The 11,637-nt window shown below is 38.3% G+C and overlaps 1 long non-coding RNA gene across 1 annotated transcript; it reads left to right on the forward strand.

The window, feature by feature from the left end:
- Nucleotides 1-8,812: 8,812 nt before the first annotated feature.
- Nucleotides 8,813-10,652, forward strand: LOC133550090 (uncharacterized). Its single transcript, XR_009806232.1, has 3 exons — nucleotides 8,813-8,994; nucleotides 9,222-9,351; nucleotides 10,180-10,652. It is a non-coding gene; the product is annotated as an uncharacterized LOC133550090 (long non-coding RNA).
- Nucleotides 10,653-11,637: the final 985 nt, after the last annotated feature.

Here is an 11,637-nt window from a genome sequence, read left to right on the forward strand (position 1 = left end):
AGTGAAGTCATTTTATTTGTTTGAATATGTATCTACAACAAGGGGGGGGGGGGGGACACAAGCAAAAAAACCACAACTTCGAAAATAAAATTAAAAAAACAAAAAATATATGTACATTTATTAATTATCAATGCAGTCCCCCCCCCTCCCCAATAACATTTTTTTCTTCTAAAGAAACTTTACAATATAAAGAAACATACATAGAATATTTTTTAATCTTTTCGTTTTTTGAAACTACACGAGACATTTAAAGAGGGGGGGGGGGGGGGGGGGGGGGGGGGGTCCAAAGCAATTTAACATAATCAATACTGCCTTGTCATCAAGTCAAGGACATCATAAAAAATAAAAACCAGAGGAACTGAACATGTCACCCCCACTTTTTGTTTTTAAATGGTACAATATTTTACAATCAGCACAATAGAAAGACAGATGCTCTGACCTCTTCTTACAGGTTAAGAAAATAAAAGACAGGTTGGATCGCAGTTTTTGACAGTTTTCAAAACCAAATCAAATGAAAAAATGGATTTCAAGAGAAACCCTTAATAAGGTAAAGAAGAAGAAAGGAAAAAATTTTTACAATTTACACTTCCAATACGCTAAGTTTTAACCTCAATTTAGCATTTATTTCAAATAAGAGCTTATAAGACCGGCGCACTCACACTAGGAAAAGTTGGGCACACTCACCAACTTAAACATGTTTCTTTGAGTCGAACGAACCCACACTTTTAGTTCTTACACCGAGCAAAAAATGACATATTTTTAATGTAAAAATAAAAATTCATAGCTTTTTCCATTTAAAGCAGGGGTGCCCAAAATGCGGCCCGGGGGCCATTTGTGGCCCGCGGCTAATTGTTTACCGGCCCCCCACACATTCTGGAAATGCTATTGAAAAAAATAAAAATGAAAATATTGGAATGAGGTGAAATCTATCAAGAAAAAGTTGCAATTTTGACACAAAGCTGCCATGCAGGCGTTTTTTTTTTCTTCTTTTGTCTTTATTTTCCCATGTAAAAACCATCTCAAACGTGGACCCCGACTTAAAAAAGTTGAAAAACTTATTGGGGTGTTACCATTTAGTGGTCAATTGTACGGAATATGTACTGAACTGTGCAATCTACTAATTACAAGTTTCAATCAATTATTTATTTTTAATTTTTTTGCCATTGCTCCAAAAAAAAATAGACAAAATAATCCATGTTAAAATGAATTATATTCAAAGCTCCAATTAGTTCAAATATTTCACTTTAAAATGTTTTATGTGCTAAATATTGCATATATTGGCCCTAGTGTGTGAATGTTGTCCGTCTCTCTGTGTTGGCCCTGCGATGAGGTGGCGACTTGTCCAGGGTGTACCCTGCCTTCCGCCCGATTGAAGCTGAGATAGGCGCCAGCACCCCCCGCGACCCCAGTAGGGAATAAGCGGTAGGAAATGGAAGGATGGATATTGTGTAGTTGCCATATAAAAACATAAACGTTTTCTCTGACAAAAGAGCATAAAACAAACAAAATAATAGTTCAAACGTAAAATCGACAGATATATCTGAAGTTGATCTCGTAATGTAAGTGTTGAAAGTAAAAAAAAAATTTAAAAAAATGTATCACTTGATGAGTGATCCACCTTTTGGATCCCAAATATATTTAGTGGTATTTTATTTATCTTTTCACTGTGATTAATCAAAAATAATAAAGAATTAAAATCAATGGTGCCCTGCGATGAGGTAGCGACTTGTCCAGGGTGTACCCTGCCTTCCGCTAGATTGTAGCTGAGATAGGCGCCAGCGCCCCTCGCGACCCCGAAAGGGAATAAGCGGTAGAAAATGGATGGATGCATGGTCCTGCATTATTTATCTTCTAGGGCTTTAAGTACTAAATACTGCATATTTCAGTTTTACTATAAAAACTTTTTTTTTTGACAGAAAAGCCATAAAAACTTTTTTTTTATTAAGTTGATGTAAAGATTTACTATAAGCGTTAAATAAATAAAAAATAATAATAAATGGACTTATTTTTAACATTTTATTAACTGAGACCCTTTATGGTCCCCGGGACCCCTAAAGGTAAAATACATTTTAAAAATCCATATATTTTGTTATGGTTTGAAAATGAAAAATATCAAAATGAGCCCCGCATGCTTTAATTTTTCCATGTGTGGCCCTCAGTTGAAAAAGTTTGGACACCCCTGATTTAAAGTATATTTTTACGTTAATATTCTGACGACTCAGCTGCTAGTATTTCACTGTAAAAATAAAAGTGGTACCATTCCCATTCCAAGTAAATTTACAGTAAAAAAAACAACAACTAACTGCTCAGTTGTAGGAATTACTGTCAATTTACAGTAATGCACCGTAAAAATTAATATTTGTAGATTCTTAATAAACGGCAGCTCAGTCTTCAGAAATTTACCCTAAAAACACAGTCAAAGTTTTGGTACTATCCATCCATCCATCCATCCATTTTGTACCGCTTATTCCCTTTGGGGTCACGGGGGGCGCTGGTGCCTATCTCAGCTACAATCGGGCGGAAGGCGGCGTACACCCTGGACAAGTCGCCACCTCATCGCAGGTTTTGGTACTATAATACCTTAAATATACAGGTGGGAAATTTTACTGTAAAAAAATAACTGACGTTTAGGTCGCATCGTGGTGAGGTTTTGTTCTCTCGTGGATGCGGCGGAATGGAACACATCGTGAAGGCAGGAATTATGAATTATTTCTAACTACAAACAAAAACTAATAACAGAAATACTGGCATAAAGGCACTAGAGACAAACCAACCGAACTAGCATGGGAGCTACAAGGAACAAGCAAACAAAAGAATAGCGTGGAAGCTAATGAACACGAAAAGTCTTTACCACAATGCGGGAAGAGCGACGTCACCTGTTGCGTGGGATAGCAAACGAGAATCCGAGACCGAATGAAAAACAAGGGCAGGCTTAAATAGAAGAGATAATCAAAAAGCAGGTGCGTGTGGAAAAACAAGGCAGGTGACACAAAAGGGTAACGGAACAAAACAGGAAGTGCCACAAGGAACTAAGGAAGTCAAACAACAAGACGAGATACAAAACGGAACCAAAACCAGAATATGTCATGATCCGAGGAGCGGATCATGACAATAACAGTGGTATGGTTTTCCCTTTACAGTAATACACTGGAGAAAAAAACATGATATATTTTACGGTTAACAACTGGATAACAGCTGCAAGAATTTTCTTGTAAGAAATAAGTTTTTCTGTTTACAATAAACAAGAATGGTAGATTTTATGTTTACAAAAAGAGAAAAAAATAAACTGCAGCTCAATCTAATCTTGCAGCCACCAAACCGGATCCCCTCAACACTCTTAATGCGCCTCGATATTATATCCAGAAAAATTATGAACGGAATCGGTGACAAAGGGGCAGACTTGGCGGAGTCCGACCCTCACTGGAAACGGGTCTGACACTGATCACACAGGGAACGGAAAGCCACAATCCGACAGTCCGAGCAGCCCACAGGACTTCCCGAGGGACACGGTCAAATGCCTTCTCCAAGTCCACAGAACACATGTAGATTGGTTGGGCAAACTCCCATGCACCCTTAAGTACCCTGCAGAGAGTATAGAGCTGGTCTACAGTCCCAAAACCAGACGATAACCACAATGCTCCTCTAGAATCCGAGGTTCGACTATCCGGCGTAGCCTCCTCTCCAGTACACCTTACCAGGAAGGCTGAGGAGTGAGATCCAAAGAAAGTTGCAACTTACCCTCAGGTTCCCATTCTTAAATAGAGGAACCCCCACCTCGGTCTGCCAATCCAGAGGAACCGCCCCAGATGTCCACACAATGTCGCAGAGTCTTGTCAACCAAGAACCAGAACCATAAGGAACTCTGAAGGAAGACCATTGCAACAACACATCATCAGTAGGGTCGGACTGACCTATCTCAAGATGGTCTATCACCGATAAATACCAGGTTAGCTACTCAGTGGCCGTGTCCGCCCTGAGATCGGTTCAAACCCTGCCCGAGTATTACTAAAGACTATAAAAATGGGACTCATTACCTCCCTGCTTGGCACTCGGCATCAGGGGTTGGAATTGGGGGTTAAATCACCAAAAATGATTCCCGAGCGTGGCCACCGCTGCTGCTCACTGCTCCCCTCACCTCCCAGCGGGTGCAACAAGGGGATGGGTCAAATAGCAGAGGTTAATTTCACCGCACCTAGTGTGTGTGTGTGTGTGACTATCAGTGGTACTTTAACTTTAACCACTGTCCCTAATTAAAAACATAAAGGGAATGACTCAAAATAATCCACATGGTAAAGCAGATACTTTTGTCACACAAAGGGCGTGTACAAGGAACGTGATATTTTCCATAAACTCCACTGTCCGTAATAAAAAAAAAATAAAGAGAATGACTCAAAATAATCCACATGGTAAAGCAGATACTTTTGTCACACAAAGGGCGTGTACAAGGAACGTGATATTTTCCATAAACTCCACTGTCCGTAATAAAAAAAATAAAGAGAATGACTCAAAATAATCCACATGGTAAAGCAGATGCTTTTGTCACACAAAGGGTGTGTACGATCAACGTGATATTTTCGATAAACTCCACCGTCTGTAGTAAAAAATAAAGAGAATGACTCAAAATAATCCACATGTAAAACATGATGCTTTTGTCACACACAGGGCGATCAACGTGATATTTTCGATAAACTCCACTGTCCGTAGTAAAAAAATAAGGAGAATGACTCAAAATAATCCACATGGTAAAGCAGATGCTTTTGTCCCACACAGGGAGTGTACGATCAACGTGATATTTTCAATAAACTCCACTGTCCGTAATAAAAAACTAAAGAGAATGACTCAAAATAATCCACATGGTAAAGCAGATGCTTTTGTCACACACAGGGCGTGTACAATCAACGTGATATTTTTGATAAACTCCACCCTCTGTAGTAAAAAATAAAGAGAATGACTCAAATGAATCCACATGGCAAAGCAGATTCTTTTGTCACACGAAGGGTGTGTACGATCAACGTGATATTTTCGATAAACTCCACCGTCCATAGTAAAAAAAAATTAAGAGAATTACTCAAAATAATCCACATGGTAAAGCAAATGTTTTTGTTACACACAGGGTGTGTACGATCAACGTGATATTTTCGATAAACTCCACCATCCGTAGTAAAAAAAATTAAGAGAATGGCTCAAAATAATCCACATGGTAAAGCAGATGCTTTTGTCACACACAGGGTGTGTACGATCAACGTGATATTTTTTGATAAACTCCACAGTCTGTAGTAAAAAATAATGAGAAGGACTCAAATTAATCCGCACGATAAAGCAGATGATGCTTTTTTCACACACACAGGGCGATCAACGAGATATTTTCAATAAACTCCACCATCCGTAGTAAAAAATAAAAATAATGACTCAAAATAATCCACATGGTAAAACACATGATGATTTTGTCAAACACAGGCCGATCAACGTGATATTTTTCATAAACTCCACAGTCTGTAGTAAAAAATAAAGAGAATGACTCAAAATAATCCACATGGTAAAACACGATGCTTTTGTCACACACAGGGAGTGTACGATCAACGTGATATTTCCGATGAACTCCACCGTCTGTAGTAAAAAAGAAAGAGAATGACTCAAAATAATCCGCATGGTAAAACACATGATGCTTTTGTCACACAAAGGCCGTGTACGATCAACGTGATATTTTTGATAAACTCCACCGTCTGTAGTAAAAAAATAAAGAGAATGACTCAAATTAATCCACATGGCAAAGCAGATTCTTTTGTCACACAAAGGGCGTGTACAATCAACGTGATTTTTTTCAATAAACTCCACCATCCGTAGTAAAAAATAAAGAGAATGACTCAAAATAATCCACATGGTAAAGCAGATGCTTTTGTCACACAAAGGGCGTGTACGATCAACGTAATATTTTCGACAAACTACACTGTCCGTAATTAAAAAAAATAAAGAGAATGGCTCAAAATAATCCACATGGTAAAGCAGATGCTTTTGTCACACAAAGGGCGTGTACGATCAATGTGATATTTCCGATAAACTCCACCGTCTGTAGTAAAAAATAAAGAGAATTACTCAAAATAATCCACATGGTAAAGCAGATGATGCTTTTGTCACACACAGGGTGTGTACAATCAACATGATATTTTTTGATAAACGCCACCGTCTGTAGTAAAAAAATAAGAGAATGACTCAAACTAATCCACACGATAAAGCAGATGATGCTTTTTTCACACACACAGGGCGATCAACAAGATATTTTCAATAAACTCCACCATCGGTAGTAAAAAATAAAAAGAATGACTCAAAATAATCCACATGGTAAAATACATGATGATTTTGTCAAACACAGGGCGATCAATGTGATATTTTTCATAAACTCCACAGTCTGTAGTAAAAAATAAAGAGAATGACTCAAAATAATCCACATGGTAAAACACATGATGATTTTGTCAAATACAGGGCGATCAACATTAGATTTTCCATAAACTCCACAGTCTGTAGTAAAAAATAAAGAGAATGACTCAAAATAATCCACATGGTAAAGCAGATGCTTTTGTCACACAAAAGGCGTGTACGATCAATGTGATATTTTCGATAAACTCTACCGTCTGTAGTAAAAAATAAAGAGATTGACTCAAAATAATCCACATGGTAAAGCAGATGCTTTTGTCACACAAAAGGCGTGTACGATCAATGTGATATTTTCGATAAACTCTACCGTCTGTAGTAAAAAATAAAGAGATTGACTCAAAATAATCCACATGGTAAAACATGATGCTTTTGTCAAACACAGGGCGATCAACGTGATATTTTCGATTAACTCCACCGTCTGTAGTAAAAAATAAAGAGAATGACTCAAAATAATCCACACGGCAAAGCAGATGCTTTTGTCACACAAAGGGCGCGTACGATCAACGTGATATTTTCGATTAACTCCACAGTCTTTAGTAAGAAATAGAGAAGGACTCAAAATAATCCACATGGTAAAACAGATGATGCTTTTGTCACACAAAGGGCGTGTACGATCGACATGATATTTTCAATAAACTCCACCGTCTGTAGTAAAAAATAAAGAGAATGACTCAAAATAATCCACATGGCAAAGCAGATGCTTTTGTCACACAAAGGGCGTGTACGATCAACGTGATATTTTCGATTAACTCCACAGTCTTTAGTAAGAAATAGAGAAGGACTCAAAATAATCCACATGGTAAAACAGATGATGCTTTTGTCACACAAAGGGCGTGTACGATCAAAATGATATTTTCGATAAACTCCACCGTCCGTAGTAAAAACTAAGAAAAATGACTCAAAATAATTTACAAAGTCAACGCAGACAACTTAATCGGATCCCTCCAAGAGAGGTCGGCCTCAAAGTAAGCCACCAAGTCAACGCCAACGTCAATAAGAGAGCCGGGAATAAAGTCGTGTCACCCAGTGTGAGCGCGCCAGAGAAGTTAAGTCCCTACCTTTAGTCAAAAGTGATTTATGACCCCCCATAAAACAATGATTTATGACCCCTCAAGGTCAAAGGTCAATGATTTATGAGGGGTCAAGTTCAAAGGTTAATGATTTATGAGGGGGTCAAGGTTAAAGGTCAAAGTCAAAGGTCAAAGTCAAAGGTCAGGTTCAAATGTCAAGGTCAAGTGGGTGTGGCTTACCCGGAAGAGGGTGGAGTTAAGACCTGCGGTGGGAGTGGTTAAACCAGGAAGAGGGTGGAGTTTTAAACAGAAAGAGGGCAGAGTTAAGACCTGCGGTGGGAGTGGTTAAACCAGGAAGAGGGTGGAGTTAAGACCTGACAGGGAACAGAGGAGGGTTCAGTTTTTTTAAGAAAGCAATGTCATCTGAGCAGCATGTGACCATATATTTGATAGTTTAAATGTTTACGATCGTTTGAAACAACTTCCAGATTTCGATGTATTGATGGCTGGGAATGTTACGTGTGGAGATGTGGACACGCACGCACTTCACACACACACACACACACACACACACACACACACACACACACACACACACACACACACACACACACACACACACACACACACACACACACACACACACACACACACACACGCAGAGGAGGGGTACAAAAGGGCAGTGTAAGGCTTAGTCATTATTTGGAGCTTTATACGTTAGCGTAAAGACTTTGTTCGATTCGGTCATGATTAGTGAAACGCCTGTTTCGATTTATAAAAATAATAAAACTTACATTGACGCTCCGCAAAAAAGTCGAGTGTTTCTAAATCGTATTCAGTTTTCAGCTAAAAGAAAGAAGAGACGGAAGCCCTTTCTCGATATTTTCATCGTTATCTACCGTGGATTGGGAAGTTTTTGGTGGACACGCACACACGCACACACACGCACACACACACACACTTCACACACACACACACACACACACACACACACACACACACACACACACACACACACACACACACACACACACACACACACACATTCGTACGCACTGAAACAACTTCCGTACCTCACGAAAACATATTTAAACAGATGGAAAAAACTATCGCAGAACACAGTGTCACGTAGCAACTGGTCTTTACGGTCGTTTGAATCAACAGGTCAGTTTGGGGGACAAAAGGAGGGTTCAGTTTTTACTGACTTCCCATCTGACAGTTTAAATGTTTATGACCGTTTGAATCAACAGGACACGCACGCACACACACACACACGCACGCACACACACACACACACACACACACACACATACACACACACACACACACGCACACACACACACACACACACACACACACACACACACACCATTACCTCTGCTTTACCATGTTATTAGACATTGGTTTAACTCCATTTAAGCATTTAAACGTTAAAAGCATTGCACTTGTACGACGATGTAATACCTTTTTTTTTTAACAGCCGATGACGACGAAGTGAAAGACGATGAACTTTGCTTAAACGGTCTTACAAAGTTGGAAGATGATTTTCGAGGTGTGTTTAAACCTTCAAATTATTTAATATTATGTGTATTCATTATTTAGTTTCATAGAGGATTTGCCGTAAGATCCTAACGCGATCGTTTTAACACAATCGCAGTCTGGTGAGTCAAATGATTCTCATTTTACAAGAAAAAAAACATGCGGTATACGATACATATATACATATATTTACTTACAGATTTTCCGTTTACATCTCTTGCTCACTGGTCTCCCTTAAAGCTGGCGGGTCCGTCAACGGCCGTTCCAGGCAGAGGAGAAGGCTTGATTGCGCCAAAGACTCCAGACATCGAATCCTTGCTCCGAGGGGAAATCATCGAAAACGACGGTGAATGTCCGACAGGCACCCGCTGTAAGTTTTTCTCGTTTTCTGTAAGCTTTTTAAGATTCTCAGGAGCTTTAAAGAGCTCCTCTCATTCCAATGTCTTTCGCTCAAATGAATTTCGCGCCTAAGGGGAATGGGCGGGGACTGATTCCGGAGGTGGGCGGTTGTTTCCGCCAAGCAACCTTCTGGTTGAAATGGAGTGTGGATCAAGATGGATCCCTACTCTATATTCTTTTATTTAACCCAATGTTTTTTAAATACGTGTATAATGCTTTATATCCTATGTGTTGTGAATTCCATCCTACAATATCTTCCAAGGAACCCAAAGAAATGTTACCACACCTCCCGCTTTATTTATTCTATAGATTGCCTGAACTATTTCATAAACTAAATCTTGTCTTGTTTCTGATGCTATGTTTTTTATGCTCATCAATGCACTGTTGGACTGCGAGCACACAACTACTTTCCTTGCTTTGTTTTCCTCTATCCAGTTAACTGCCATATAAATTGCTACCAATTCCCCCGTAAAAACAGATAGTTTATCACTGATTATTTTATTTAATACTATGTTTCCTTGTGGGATAACTGCTACAGCTCTTACCTTTATTTTTTTTATATAGTTTTTGATGCATCCGTATATATCATATCTCAATCCATTTTTCTATCCGGTAACTATTTAAATTTCTATTCTTTAGTAATTGCATGTTTTCTTTTGGGTTATCAAACATCCACGGTGGTATTGCAGGCATTGGTACTGTAGGACTAACTTTAATATTGTCAATTTTAACTTTATTACATATGTCTCCTATAATCCACCCAAAACTATTCTTTTTTGTTTTCTCTTTTTCTTGGCAGATTGGTAGCACTGGACAAGTCGGATATCCTTGCTTGGATCCTTTTAAAGTTGCCCGATAAACTGCTGAGAGTTGATCTCTCCTCTTGTCCAAAGGTTTTTCGTTCATTTTTACTTGTAATACTGCCACTAGGGTTGATGTAGTAGCTCCACAACATAACCTTAAAGCCTGTGACTGGATCCGGTCTATTTTCCCAAGTCATGTTTTTGAAGCAGATTGGTAAATAATGCATCCGTAATCAATAACAGATGGAATTAAAGTTATAAATATATACATGTATTGTTTTCAACGTTAACCTATCAGCCCCCCAATCATTACCCCTCAAAGACCTCATTATATTTAACACCTTTTTACTTTTTCCCCTATTTTTTTATTTTCCGGAAGGAACACTCCTGAAGGAATAAATAAAGTACTATCTAATCTAATCTAATCAAATCTATTTTGCTGATGTGGGTTGACTAGTTCATATTTTTATCAAACCATATTCCTAAATATTTAAATACTTGTACCTCTTCTATATTTTCACCTTAGAGTTTTTATTTGGAGCTTGTTTGGTACTTTTGTCTTTGTAAAATGTATGACTTTTGTCTTTCCAACAGAGAATCTTAAACCTCAAGCCGTTCCCCAGTCTTGAACATTATTTACCACTTTGTTAGTTTTTTGATTATTTCTTTTGACTCTAAATAATATACTAGTCTTTCATTAATCTTTTTTTTTTTCCATTACTTTTCCCCAAATTTATAATTTCCTGCCTCTTCCGGGTCTTACCCTGACTTGCATATTGGAATTGTTACCGCTAATTTTCCCCTCTGCCGGTCATTCTCCTTCTTCATATATCCTGTCATATCATTTCAAGACCACTTCTTTGACGATGCCACCTAAGTTTTTGATCATTTGATAACCCGCTAGGTCTTTCCCCGGTGACGTATTTTTAACCTTTTCAAAATTCGAACCATTTCATTCAAAGAAAATGTCATATCCATAGTGTTGGTAAAGCTATTAACGTTGTCTTCCATCATTTCCCCAATATTTAAACTCATTGTTTTTTCTCTCTTTTGTTTTTCCACATTTCTCAAATTATCATTACTGTGCACTTCAACAATGTTTTTTGCTAAAGGTTCTGCTGTTTCTTTACCCGTGACTACATCTTCTTTGATAAATGTGGCACATCATCCTCTTTACCCTTCATTCCTATCTTTACGAATCGTTATATATCCTTTTATTATAAAGTTTAATTTTGGCTTCAGCCCTGTTTCTTGAATACAATTTATACGTGGTTTAGTTTTCATATTTTTAATATATCCCTTTAATTCATGTTCGGTTGCTATCAAACTTCTGGCATTCCACCGGACAATTAACAGGGTGTTGGAATGTGGTGACATGACTCCGTCACGTCTACTCTCCGTAGTACAGCTTGCACCCGGTACCAAGATAGTTCTTTCAACAACTTTGATGCTGC

This window comes from Nerophis ophidion, linkage group LG03 (assembly GCF_033978795.1).
Source record: "Nerophis ophidion isolate RoL-2023_Sa linkage group LG03, RoL_Noph_v1.0, whole genome shotgun sequence".
Taxonomy (NCBI): Eukaryota; Metazoa; Chordata; class Actinopteri; order Syngnathiformes; family Syngnathidae; genus Nerophis; species Nerophis ophidion.